The sequence below is a fragment of the Seriola aureovittata genome, chromosome 4 (assembly GCF_021018895.1).
Source record: "Seriola aureovittata isolate HTS-2021-v1 ecotype China chromosome 4, ASM2101889v1, whole genome shotgun sequence".
Taxonomy (NCBI): Eukaryota; Metazoa; Chordata; class Actinopteri; order Carangiformes; family Carangidae; genus Seriola; species Seriola aureovittata.
The window spans coordinates 19,795,115-19,808,028 of NC_079367.1; the positions used below are offsets into that span (position 1 = coordinate 19,795,115).

General features: G+C 39.4%; 1 protein-coding gene across 3 annotated transcripts in view; it reads left to right on the plus strand.

The window, feature by feature from the left end:
- esamb (endothelial cell adhesion molecule b) overlaps window positions 1-12,914 on the plus strand; it is a 46,869-nt gene that overhangs the window by 14,974 nt on the left and 18,981 nt on the right. The window contains exon 1 of one of the 3 annotated variants that reach the window (XM_056373689.1): window positions 11,111-11,124. The exons of the other annotated variants lie outside the window; for them this stretch is intronic. The gene's annotated coding sequence lies outside the window, so the exon portion shown is untranslated. Of the gene's footprint in view, window positions 1-11,110; window positions 11,125-12,914 lie in introns of those variants that run through there. 3 annotated transcript variants of the gene reach the window in all.

Consider the following 12,914-nt stretch of genomic DNA (forward strand, 5'->3'; position numbering starts at 1 on the left):
GTGAAATGGTGACGAATATTGCTGTCTGTTCATTTTGAACAACAGACAGTGATCAGTGACATTCTTAAAGTTCGTGTTTTCACGTCACAAACAGGAAACACTGACACCACCAACAGTATTTTTAGCAGCAATTATACTATTTTTTCTGCACTTACTACACTATCCAATTTCATAGTCACTTTAAGTGTCACGATCTTTTTATTAATATCTGATGGCATTAAACATCAAGGCCCAAGTAATTATTACCCTGCATCAACCCTGAGTTAGTCTCTTCAGCTGTGTAATTACTCCACCTTCTATGAGCAAAAAATAAGAAAAGATCATTACAGACCATGTAGATATGTTTCATTAGTGATGTTCAGTTCAAGTGGAAAAATGCTTGCGAAGCACAAACACACCCCATCATCCAAGTCAAATCTAATGAAGTTCTGTTTAAAATGGGAGACAAGGTAATGTTTGCTCTGCACTCCAAGTATATATTTTCTTTTGGAAAGTAAATGTGAACACGTCTACTCAGTCACAGGTGTCTTTATGCTTCCTTGGGTTGGGTGGGGTGAGGGGACAGCAGCAGCACTTAGACCTAATTGGTTTAGCTGAAGGCCTGGACAATGGTTTGTGCCCTCAGGACCTTGCTCTGCTTCCAGGAAGACAGTTTTCTTTGAAAAGGCTCTAAAACAAAGGTTAGGAAGGCATTCATTCATTCATCCATCCATTCATTCATTCATTCATTTATTTATTTATTTATTTTTAACCTAGTTAGTGTTTTGCGACACGTAGCCCAAGAATGAAAGCTGCTGCATGTCTCACATCTAATTTAACACCAAAGTGTTTGTGGTCAGAAGGACATTATTGTGTCCAGAATAAATGGGTTGTTGGCAGCATTTTTACACGTTGCGCAACACCTGAAATGTGAATCACAGATGATATGAGCTGGATAAATTTCAAATTATTTCGAATGGCTCGATAAACAACAGATCATTGGATCCATTTTTTTACATGCCAAATTAGTGATTGTATGGTCTCATATGAATATCAGTTTAAATGTTGGAGTTGGTGGAAGTGCACCATCTCAAAGTCTCTGACCATTTACGCAAAAGCTCTTCACGCTTTTGTGTAAAAAATAAATAAAAATAAATAAATAACGAGACACATGATCCAGTATTATAGTGGAAATATTAAACGCTATGCATTTTTCTTTATCTTTTGAAAAAGGAGATTATCTGTGTACAGCATAGCATCAGTGAATAAAATCTTTATTTACCAGCCTCTCGTCCTGAAACAGTCCCTCCATGCTCACTAGCAGGTTTGTCTTTCTACTATAATGCGATTGTCTCCTGAGTCAAAGGACAGTGGTCATGTTATGATGTCTTCTTGTGTACGACTTTTGTCTATCCCGTCTCCCTCCCTGCTAAAGCCAGCTTGGGCTGATAATAAGATTAGAGAGGCAGCTTAGTGACCCGGCCTAAGAAACAGTGATCGTTTATCTGTGAGGCCGCTGCAGATAGACATGACATGACTGGGTAGAGGGGTCTCAGAGCAGAGAGTGGGTGTGAGGCTGCACAGGTTAAAGGGGCAACAGGCGCCATTCAGTCACTGCACAAATGTGTCTGTAAGATCTCTGTGTGCCTGGCTTTAATTGCCAGAGCAGAAGACACTCAGGTTACCTACATTCATATCCAGAAACACCTCACAGCGCAAATATACATATAACATTGAAAGATGCATAAAAATAACATTGAATTCTTTATTTTCTGTTGCATCCAGATGCTCCGTTCATCACCATCTATAATCACCTCCTCCACAACAAACCCCATCCATCCAAACTAATCAATGCTCTGTTGAACTGTGGCAGAATTAAAAGCTTAACCCTTTTGCTACAAACTGTCTACAAAGACCTGAACAAAACCAGAGATTTAGAGAAGGCACTCTATTGTGGAGCATAAGCCACATTCAACAACATGAAAATACTGTGATCACTGAGCTTCCCAGTTTAAACTCTGTATCAGTTATGCAATAAGTTTTTTATTTTGTTTTACTTTATTTTAGTTTATAAAGCTGCTTTGATAAAGAAGCTTTTTCTTGAATGCGTAGTGGTGTGGGGAATAGCGGACGACGTATCCACTGTCCCAATATAGGAGGAGCCTTAATTAGCTTATTTAGCATTATGAATAAACTAGTACTTCTTTCTTTCCTGTTTCTAAATCATATTAGAGCCTCTCGGCCTTCTTGATCAGTTGTACTGTTGTTTACAAACATTAATGAAGCAAAAAACAAAGCTGCTGAGTTATTAGTTAACATCACTACGTCCCTGTATTAAGTCAGGTTTAGAGTGACAGAAGCTTCTTGTGCTTAGTTTTCAGTATTAATATATTCTGTGTAAGCATGTGGTCTAATTGATTTGCCTTGATTCTGAAAATAAAACATGGTTTCGGTGAAATTTGTTATCTCTAACAATGAAATGTAAGTAAACAGTAATCCTTTGTAAGTTTATTGTAGTAGTAGTGTGAGAGGCTTTCCAGTTTTGTGTTATGTCCAGAGTATAATGAAGACCTAAAAACTTTTAATCAAGAAAATAATCATCAGATTAATTGATAATGAAACTGATAATTAGTTGCAGCCCTAGATTGAAGCATATACTAATTTCTTTTTGGTCCACATCTTGGGGTAAATACCACTTGGCTAATCTGCCCTCATTAAGCCAGCTGGTTTTTATCTATCAACTTACTGTAGAAGAGAAAAGTAAAGTGGCTCAAGAGGATTACACAAACACCAGAATACATCTCTTTCATATGTCTTCGACCATTACACAGAGACACCACACGGTCAGTCTCAAGGGAGCAACTGTTCTCCATCTAATCCAAACTCTGAAGGGGAGCACTTTGACAAAAGCACGGTTTATAATGCATCCACAAGCGGACCCTCGAGAGGCCTTAAAAGCCTCTCTCACTTAATCTATCATGTCAGGGTGTGGGAGCCATCGAATCCTTTTACTCTCTGATATAATCCATGTTGATTACAGTCCTCTCACCTCTCTTAAATTACTGCTGCTCTTAATTGTGTGCGTAGAATGCAAGCATGCATCGACTCAGTCTCTCTGTTGTGTGGCATCTCTTTTTCTCTTTGACTGTGTGTAGACTGGGAACCATTTCATTTCATTTACTTTGAAATGCGATGTGCAAGACAGCCGGTATAACAGCAGAATGATGTTATCCATCATGGTGCACCAGTTTCTCTTTATTGTGTTTATGAATGTATTTGTTATTTTGCAGGGAGTCTGTCAGTGGTTGCAAAATAAAACCTTTTTCAGCTTTTTTAAACTTAATCACTCAGTCCATCCTTCCCTCATTGACTCATCCTGCAAACCTAATTCCCCAGACCTGTGAACGTGATGATATCAGCAACAGAGTCCAACAAACAGAATGTTTGCTATTGTGTGTCAGGGCTTCAACTAATGATTATTTTCATTATCTATTAGTCTGGTGATGATTTTCTCAGTTAATCGATTGATCATTTGGTCAGCAGAATATCAGAAAGTAATGAAAAAAAATGCGAATTCCTAAAGCTCATGGTGTCATCTTCAAATTGTTAGTTTTGTCTTGTTAAAAATCCAAAACCAAGAAATACAGAAATTCACACAAGACAAAAAAAATCCAACAGATCATCACTGAAAAAAGCGATCAATTGTCAAAATGGTTTTCTGTCATTAGATAGGCAATTAATCAAATTATTATTTCAGCTCTAGAGTCAATAAAAAACACTGGATTACATCATCAAGTATGCAAAGCCAATCATCATCATCATCATCATAACCCCCTTGACCTCTCAGTTTGCCTGTGCTTTGCTCCTGTTACTGTTGCACCTAGCTACCGAAGATGAGGAGTAAAGGTAGGGGAAAGAAAAGGCCCAATGTGTCGTAACAACTAAATGGCAATGCAGAAAACCCTGATCTGAAGTGAAACCAAAACCTAATCTTTAGCTTGAAAGATCAAAACTCAACCACGAGTCAGTGTAAAATCTAATAATTTGTTTTGTCTTTGATATGAGTGTGGTACAAGTTGGGGTTTGTTTACAACAGCTTATCGTCCTCGTCCTGTTGGAGATTTGACTGACCTATTTTTACTTTGACATTTACTTTTCACTGCACTTTTACTGGTGTTTTTACTGATGGTGCTGTCTCACCAGATCACCACAATGAGTTTGGTGCAGAAAGCGGTATAATACCTGAAGGCAATGATGGCCAAATATATGACAATAACCCAGGTTGTGTAAAATATTAATTTTTACATGAAGGTGGTTCAGATTTCTGTAAATCAGTATGTTGTGTATTTCATAGCAGGTATGTTTACTTTTGCATAAATCCAGCGAAATTACTGTACCGCACATCTGCTTTTAGTTCTATTGAAATAATGCTGATATTGTAACAGCAGGCAGCGTTTGGCTGTGGTGACCGCCCTTCAACCACAGGCCACGAGTTTAAGCCCCTGTGACAGCAAACATCCTTCAACACGACACTGAATCTTTACCAGCTGCAGGGCCGCTCTCCTGTTACTGACCCTGCACTTAGACCTTGCTGTGAAAAGAAAATTTCCCTACAGGGATCAATAAAGTGTGTCACATTAACACAGTAATGCACAGTGAGGAAGTAAAGCAAGAGCGAAATTACCTGTACAAATCACTGCGCCACATTAATCACGCCTGTGATTTGCAAGTGTGCCAAACAGATGACTACAAGACATTTTACTCAGCAGTAAAATGTCACACATGAACACTGCTGGCTGTAACTGTGCTGGACAGTAAGAACTGTTTCTCCACTCTGCAGGGCTGATGGACTGAGCCACTGGTTTTATGTGCAGCGTAACACTGTCTCCTGTGTTGTGGTTCAAAGAAATACACATTTCTGTGAGTTTAAATATGTTGACCATATAACATCTTTTATGTTTTTGTAGATACACAGACTTGACAGCAGCAGTTCATGTGGTTCTAATGTTGTTAACGTAATACCCTCATTCGTGGATTTTTTGGGGTGTACCATTGGCTGCTCTCTTCATGTCACCTTTTTTCATTATGTAACAGTACAGATGCAATTTTAGCTACAGGTTGTTTTCCTGAAGTAGGTAACCAGCAGCGCGTGCTTAATGTGAGGCTAATAGGGACAAAGTAAGGCAACTGTTATAGGGTCATTTCCACCCAAATTACAAACTTTGAAGATTGAATTGAAAATTCATCTGTGAAAGTTACTCTGGATAATACACAGACCTTCCTTTCAGTAGTTATATTTGGGAACAATGATAACCAGCCACAGAAGTCTGTGGATTATTCAGAGCAATTGGGACTTTTTCTAAAAGTACCCATCGCTGCCAAGGTCGTCTGACAAAACAGCTGAACCTGTCTCAACTTTTGCTGCAACACAATGAGACATCACTTGCAAAGGTGCTGCACAGTATGTGTAAATGCACATTTCCTGGTAGAATAGATATTTGTCTCTCCAGAGTAATAAAATCGCATATCATAATAGATACGTAGGTAGGAAGATACAGTAGATAGATAGATAGATAGATAGATAGATAGATAGATAGATAGATAGATAGCCTAAAGTTTGAGATTTGGATGAACTGACCCTTTAATGTGTGCACTGAACAGGAGAGCAGAGCAGCAGTCGGGACTCAGGTGGGAGACATGATGGGGCAAGTTATTTCCTGTGGTCTCTATAGGCTGCAAGTTGTCACTCTCACCTTTGGTCAGGTCCCTCAGCTGTACTGTAGGTGGACATGTGAGGGCATGCATGAAGCGGTCAGCTGGGTCAATCTGTGTATAACAGCCTGTTTGATATAATGTACAGTGGGGAAGAGGGTCAGAGGGTACAACCATCACTACAACCACCTGAGCTCAGCTCCTCTGCATCTCTGTCTCTTTAAAGATTTAAATACTCGCCTTGACCACAGCATTTCTAACTTTACAGAGGTAGTATGTTTTACAAGGCTAGTCTTACCAGCCTTAGTAGTCTTACGTTTTCACCAAATAATAGACTTTTATTCCCTCTTTACCTATACCTGTTCCTGCTCTATCGGATATGTGCAGTGAATTATACATTCATGTTAAAATGGCATGCTATAATTAGGATTTTTTTTTGAAATATTGATTTAGCCTATGTAATGGCTTGTGCAGCAGGTGATGTTAATTATTAATCACCTCATTTCTGCGCTTAAGGTAAAGATAGAGGTTGAGATGTAAGGTGAGGTGAACATGTGCTTCACTGCTGATTAAATCCGTCCTCCTAGGTTGTAGTAAATTCAAAAAAGACTGATTGATTATAATAAAATCTTAAAGAATCTGCTCTCAATTTAAATTTATAAGATAAACAGTATTTGAAACAACATGTTTTTAAGTTTTGCCAAAACAGAAAGCCAGATATTTCTGCAGATTTAGTGGCCAGATATTTCCCTCAGGAGTTGGTGAAGACCAGTCGGCGATATTGTCTCCCTGTCAGAGGCTCTGACATGATTTGACTTTCTATCCATCTTAATCCAGTATATCTATGATACACTTTTAGATCTTGGTCGTTTTAACCATATCTTTTAACTGGATAAAGGATTTTAATAATCAGATGTAGATTTTAGTTGTTAAGGATAAGCGCAGGTGCACACGTCTGGGAACGCCACTCTCAGCAATCGTGGGATTACTTTTACCTTATTTTAAGTGAATAATTAATTGTGTTTTGTGAGTTATACAATAGCTCTGCAACACAGAAAATAAGATCAGTGATGTGATTGTTGGATGGTCGTAACGAAACTAGCTCACTAGTGTCTTTTGTTTTGAGCGGTACCCTGGATTGATCTCAGCTATAATGGCTGTGTGTGTGCGGACTGTAAACTCCAGTACAGTAAGTCAGAGCTCCAAAAAACGGATCAGCTGCTTGAAAGCTTCATTTCCATAGCAGTTACCCAGGCTAAGCATATTTCCCATCTACGGTCCTCCAGTCTCGCTGTACCGGAGACCCGGTCATCCTCCCTGGTTTCACAGTTAGTCTTGGCCTCTGCAGCCACCCTTCTCTCCGTGCGTGCTGGCTCTGTGCCGGTCTGCCGGGCGAGTCCAGCAGCTGAGCTGATTGGCAGTGTATGAAGGCTGAATGCAGGGGCTCTATGTTTGATTTTCTGTGATGACTGTATATTTTTCTTGGTCTTGTAGAGCGCTTTGGCCAGCTGTTTGCTGTTTTTTAAATGTGCTCTATAAATACATTTGAATTGAATAGAAAAACAGGCCTAAAAGAGGGTGAATATTAGTGTATATAATATTATGTCTCTCCATAACTGTAGCCAACAATTTGCTAACAAGTTCACTATATAAAGTTTATAAGATAATAATATGTCAAGACTTTTTGCACCTTGTTTGTGTTGCCCTAAAATGTAATTCCGGGTTTGAAAAAGCAGTAAAATTCAAAGTGCTTTTTCCTCAAAATAAATGGTTCAATTCATCAAAAGAAGTCTGCTGATTCATATCGATTAGTGACCTGAAAATAAGTTCGATGGATTGGATTTTACTTCACTATAAAATCTATACCTGGGCTTTGGGAATACCTCTGACTGTGGAAACGGATGATTCTCACAGTGCCTTGATTTTATACAGGGGCACAAGATTCAACCTTCGAGTTCCTGGTGAAAGCTGAAGTCAAGAATGGAGAGAGGGGGAAACAGCTAGTCAGACTCTGTCCGAAGCCAACAAAATCCGCCAACAGGGCATCTCTAAAACTCACTATTTAAAACGTTATATCTCATTTGGAGAGTTTCTTGGCTCTGAGCAGTTGGCAGGCAACCAGCCAAGACTGTACTCGACCAAGAAATAGTGCAGTATATAACCCATCGTAAAAAAGTGATTTGTCGTTTTAACGCTTTGGTTTGCCTTTGAACTTGCACCAATAAATCGGCCAGGCTGATAAATCAGTATTGATGTATATCTCCAACCAATAAGTATCAAGAAATTGCTGTACAGAAATGCAGAATTAGTTTTGAGGTCATTTAGAAACCGTGTCTATTACAGTTTGTCCAAGAGCTGTAAAATGTCCAACTTAGTCTGTATCTTGGTTGAATTTTATTTTATTTTTTTAAAAGCAACAAATCTAAGGGATCGGACTCAATCATCATACATTAACAAATTACTACCACTATTGGCCAGTGTGTTTTTACTATCAGACATTTATAACTTCCAAATATTATTTTTGATATTGGCCTCAAAAGGCCTGTATCACTTGGGCTATGATGTTGGCAGAGTCAGGATGGCTGTTTCCAGGCTTTGAGCTAAGCTTACTGGCTGCTGGCTGTAGACTCACATTTAACATACAGAGAATAAATGTTTCCAAAAACTATTCAATTAAAAACAGACTGTAAGCGGACACTTATAAACACTTAAAAAGAAAAAAAAAGTTCACTCTCCAGATGGATCCACATCCTCACCATACACCTCTCTCGTGATGAACTTGGGAGGCATTTGAGTATCTGATGCTGTATACAGATTATTAGCCTCATCTTATAATTCCTCTCTGATGTGAGCTCAGTTGAATGAAGTCTGAAATCAGATCACCCAACTTCTTAATTACAGTCTCAGTGCATTAAACCCTCCCCATGTCCCACAGGCAGTGAAGTGGCGAGGCAGTCAGGGGGCCTTAGCCGCCAACGTTCGACCCTGGACTTGTGTAGCAGTGGCCCTAACAGCCCTCACTCTGTCACTCTGTCAGCACAGCTCGCCTCGTGCATGGTAGCCCATGACAGATCTGGGAGATAAAACGGCCAACCCTCGCCCTGCTGCCACACTAATGGTTTATAAATATCTTCTTCAAAGACCCGAGACGGTGTGAGGGGTGGCAGGGTGGTTGTGGGCCTTGTTGTGGTGTAACATTGCAGACCCATTTAAGCTCTCAGTTTGCCTTTCATTCCCTGCCACTAGGACCCAAGAGGTGGCTGGAGGGGGGGGGTTCTGAAAGGGCTACTGTGGGACTTGTGATGGACAGCTGGGATGAAAAGGCCACTGGCATCCACTACTCTGAGTCAGACTGACCGACACACCACAACCACAAGAAGACATCAGCTACTATATGGACTGTTGACGCGGACCTCTTTGGTTTTCAATATTTATACAGCTCAAACAACAATACCCACTCACAAACTCATATAAACCTTTTCACCAACTTGCATATTTAACCAAAGTTGGTCTACAATAGAACTCTTTGTTTTCATACATAAACACCTATATCCCCTGTGTGTGTGGTATTTGCATGTGATCAAAGCTGCAGCCCACTGCTCCCTCCTTCCCTCGCTGACTGTAGGAACCTGTTTCTCTGTTTCCCGTTTGTCTGTCTCGTGTTGTGCATTGTGGTTAAAAGTGTTGGATGGCAGAGCTATAAGAAGACATGAAAGGCATTCAACATAAACACACAAGCATGCATGCCTCTGTGGCAGCAAGTGCATAATCGCGCAAGTAAAATAAATGTAGTAAGGAGAGTCGGAGGACAAACGGCAAGCGTGTGAAAAGGTTCAAAAGGTCGCTGAACTGTGTAGTGAGGTCTTGTAGAAAGGAGGGAAAGTGCACAAGACACATACACACGATTATGCAATGAATAAATGTGAAGAACAAAGCAGGCACTTTGTGTTGTGTTGGTTCTAGAAAGGTTGTGATAATCATGCCTCAGATGATTTAATGTTCCTGAATAAAAGGTTATAAATAGTTTCTGTAATGAGAAATTACAAGGTAGCTTCTTAATAAAAATTGTTTGGGCCTCAAAAAAAAAAAAAAAAAAAAGCCTCATCCTTTCACCTGTGTGTTTGCAGCAGCAGGGACAATGGCACGGTGAAGGAAGTGGCTGCAGAAAGGAAATGTGTCCACACCAGTCTTGACTATTGCAGAACAAGCGTAGCAGGAACTATGATAATTATTTTTATATCAACGGATCACATGACCAGTTGTTTATGAGAGGGGTCGTTTTACGATGAACCCACAGACCGCTGAAGTTCCCTTCAGCTTTGCATGCTGAGTTTCGTCTTGTTCCTTTAGTTTTACAGCCCGCAACTGAACTGTTCTGGTTCACATTCGATGATCAGTGGTATCAGAAGGAAGCTGGAAATGCCAGACAGACAGTTGGGGACTAGCGGATGGCCTGAACAGAGCGGAGCATGTGGCTGTGAAAGTATGGAGAGCAAAATAAATCTAAAAAGAGCTAAATATTGGACTTGCATTAACCACGCGGCCAGACACACAACTCAAGGTGAATGCTAACGTTGCTCAGTGTCTGCTGGATGTCTAGATATACAGCTGTTTACTGATGTGTTCGCCTTATCTACTTTATGAGGAAGTAATACATCGGTTTTATGTTTACAACTTGTTGTGCTGTCCCCAAGTGGCCAAGAATTAATTAATGTGGCTTAAAAGGTTTGTGCTAAATAAATAGACAGGTGCTCGTGTGTTCAACGACACACGTTTGGCTTGTTCTAATCATTCCTCCTGTTTTTACTGCCAACCAAGAGCTCTATTTTTGAACTGAAACTAATGTAATTTCGTAAGAGACTGATTTGATTTGTCTAACTCAGACTGCTGAACACTTATATTATCTTAAAATAAACTTTTAATGAATTAATTTTTGCACAAAATGAGCACTCTGGATTTTCTCCCCATCACTTAGGAAGGGGTCTCTCAATGTCCAGGAGGAGTGATTACAGCAAGCAAAATCAGTTTTGGTGGATATATTAGCATGTGAATATTTTTAAGACAGGCTTTAAATAACATGTCAGATGTGTTCGACTTTCAAAATGGGAATTAGGGGCTGCTACCTAGAGGCCATGTGAAGTAGACTAGCATCATTTTGTTGGTGAGGATCTGGCTTTTATGGATGCTTTTGTGTTGTTTTAGAAAACTCAGTCGGTTCAATAGCTTTTATAAGCCCTTCAAAATAAGTGATAAGCTTTTTGTGTTCACTTCAAATTCTTGTTAATGTTAATGTCTTGGACACTAAATTTAGTTTTTAAATCAGCTGGTTTAAATCCTTCCACTTCTGATTTAAGCTGCCACTTTTCCACCATGAGTGGACTGCTACATCTGCTGTGACCTCAAGTTGATCCTGTAAAGACAAATAATATTTAGGTACGTATTCAGTTGTGTTGTGTGTATGCATGTTTTTTTTTTTTTTTTTTCTTGTCTGCATGACTTCATGTGTGCACGTTTATGCATGTGAGAGTAAAAAGGAGTTTGTTTTCAGTGAGAACCAGAGGGAGGTTGTGGGAGTTTGGAGTCATGTGTGCGAGGAGAATCAATTTAAACACAATCAAAAGTTAAGAGGGATTAAAGCTACTGTGATGAGATAGCACACTCAAAATGGTTTAAAATAGCTGCAGAGATTACACTAATGTAATCCAATTTAAAGGAGCCTTCCCCAAATATTTATTATTGAAGCACCATCTGTTTGAAGCCTGTAGGGTCAGTCCAATGTGCAGTTTTACACCAACAAGGCTATTTTGTTGTCCTACATTCCTCCCTGTCAAAAAGTCAGAGAATAACCCCGTTTTCTCTGGCTCAGTCACAATATCATGTTTGTCCTCGTTTGACATCAGCAAATCTGGGAAAACAGTTTGCAGTCGGTTTTTCACTTCTTAAATTGCCTAATAAAATTAAAACTCTAGGTGATCTAGATTTCTTAATCAGCCAGACTAATGAAAGATTATAATAAGGAAAGGAAGTCTGGAGCCAAATCACAGAAAGTTTGTATCTTAAGTCTTAAGTTAAGATGGGCTCTGCAAGTGAGGAAGTTTCTGTAATATGGCTCCTGGTGCTTAAATAATTTATTATATTGTCTGTTCTTGCATGGCTAAGCGTTTATGGGGTCATTTGAAGACTTTGTTACTGCTTTGACACAGATCCCAGCTCAGACAGGCACGGTTTCATCCACAGTTTGTCTGAGCGGAAAACTGTGATCTCCCGCTTCCATTAATAATGTAGCATAGGGACGATATCAATATACACTCTGTGGGATAATAGAAATTTGTCAGCTGGTAGATATTATAAAAAACTGGCAATTGAATTATTTCTCAAATACGTTTCCAGAAAATTGAAGATATTTGAATATATCATGACAGATGTAACGCAGCATAAAATGACATGCATCATTAAAGAAAGACAGAAGATTTCGATATTTCCCACCCCTCGTGTAGCATCAGTTACAAGATAAGGTTTCGCCATATTTAACAGGGATGATTATTAGCCATCCCTGTTAAGCAGTATGGTAGTGTTGGTCGGTCGGTGCAGTTTGGTTCAGACTGAAATATCTCAACAACCATGAGATGGATCGTTATGAAATGTTGCATAGACATTCATGGCCGCCAGAGGATCAATCCTACTGACTTTGGTGATCATGATTTTTCCTCTTGTGCAACCAGGAGGTTGTTTTTTGGTGTGAAATGTCTTGTTTACTATTGGACGCGTTGCAGTGAGATTGCGATCTGTAGGAACTGTAATAACTCTGTTCCCCCGACTTTTCATCTAGTGCCATAAATAAGTCAAAAATTGAGTTTGTCCTAATACTTTTCTTAATGACTAAATACCTGAAAAACCAATGTCATTCTCATCAGCAAATGTTTGCATACTACCAAGCTAAACTAAGATGGTGAACATGGTAAACGTTACAGCTGCTAATGCCGTGTTCACATGTGTGAGGGAAGGTAAGGATGGAGAAGATTCCCATGTTTAGCACTTAAAGGTTTTCATGTCATGGGACAACTCAAGACTGCAGAGTTGGACGTGAGAAGGTTGGAAATACTGAGCTTAGTCAATGTAGCATCTATTAAATTTCAGTGTTTAATTATCATTGACAGCAGACTTCGGCTGTAGTCATAGTTTTTAGCACAAGTCGGATATGTTAGAATTTTAAGAAACATTCA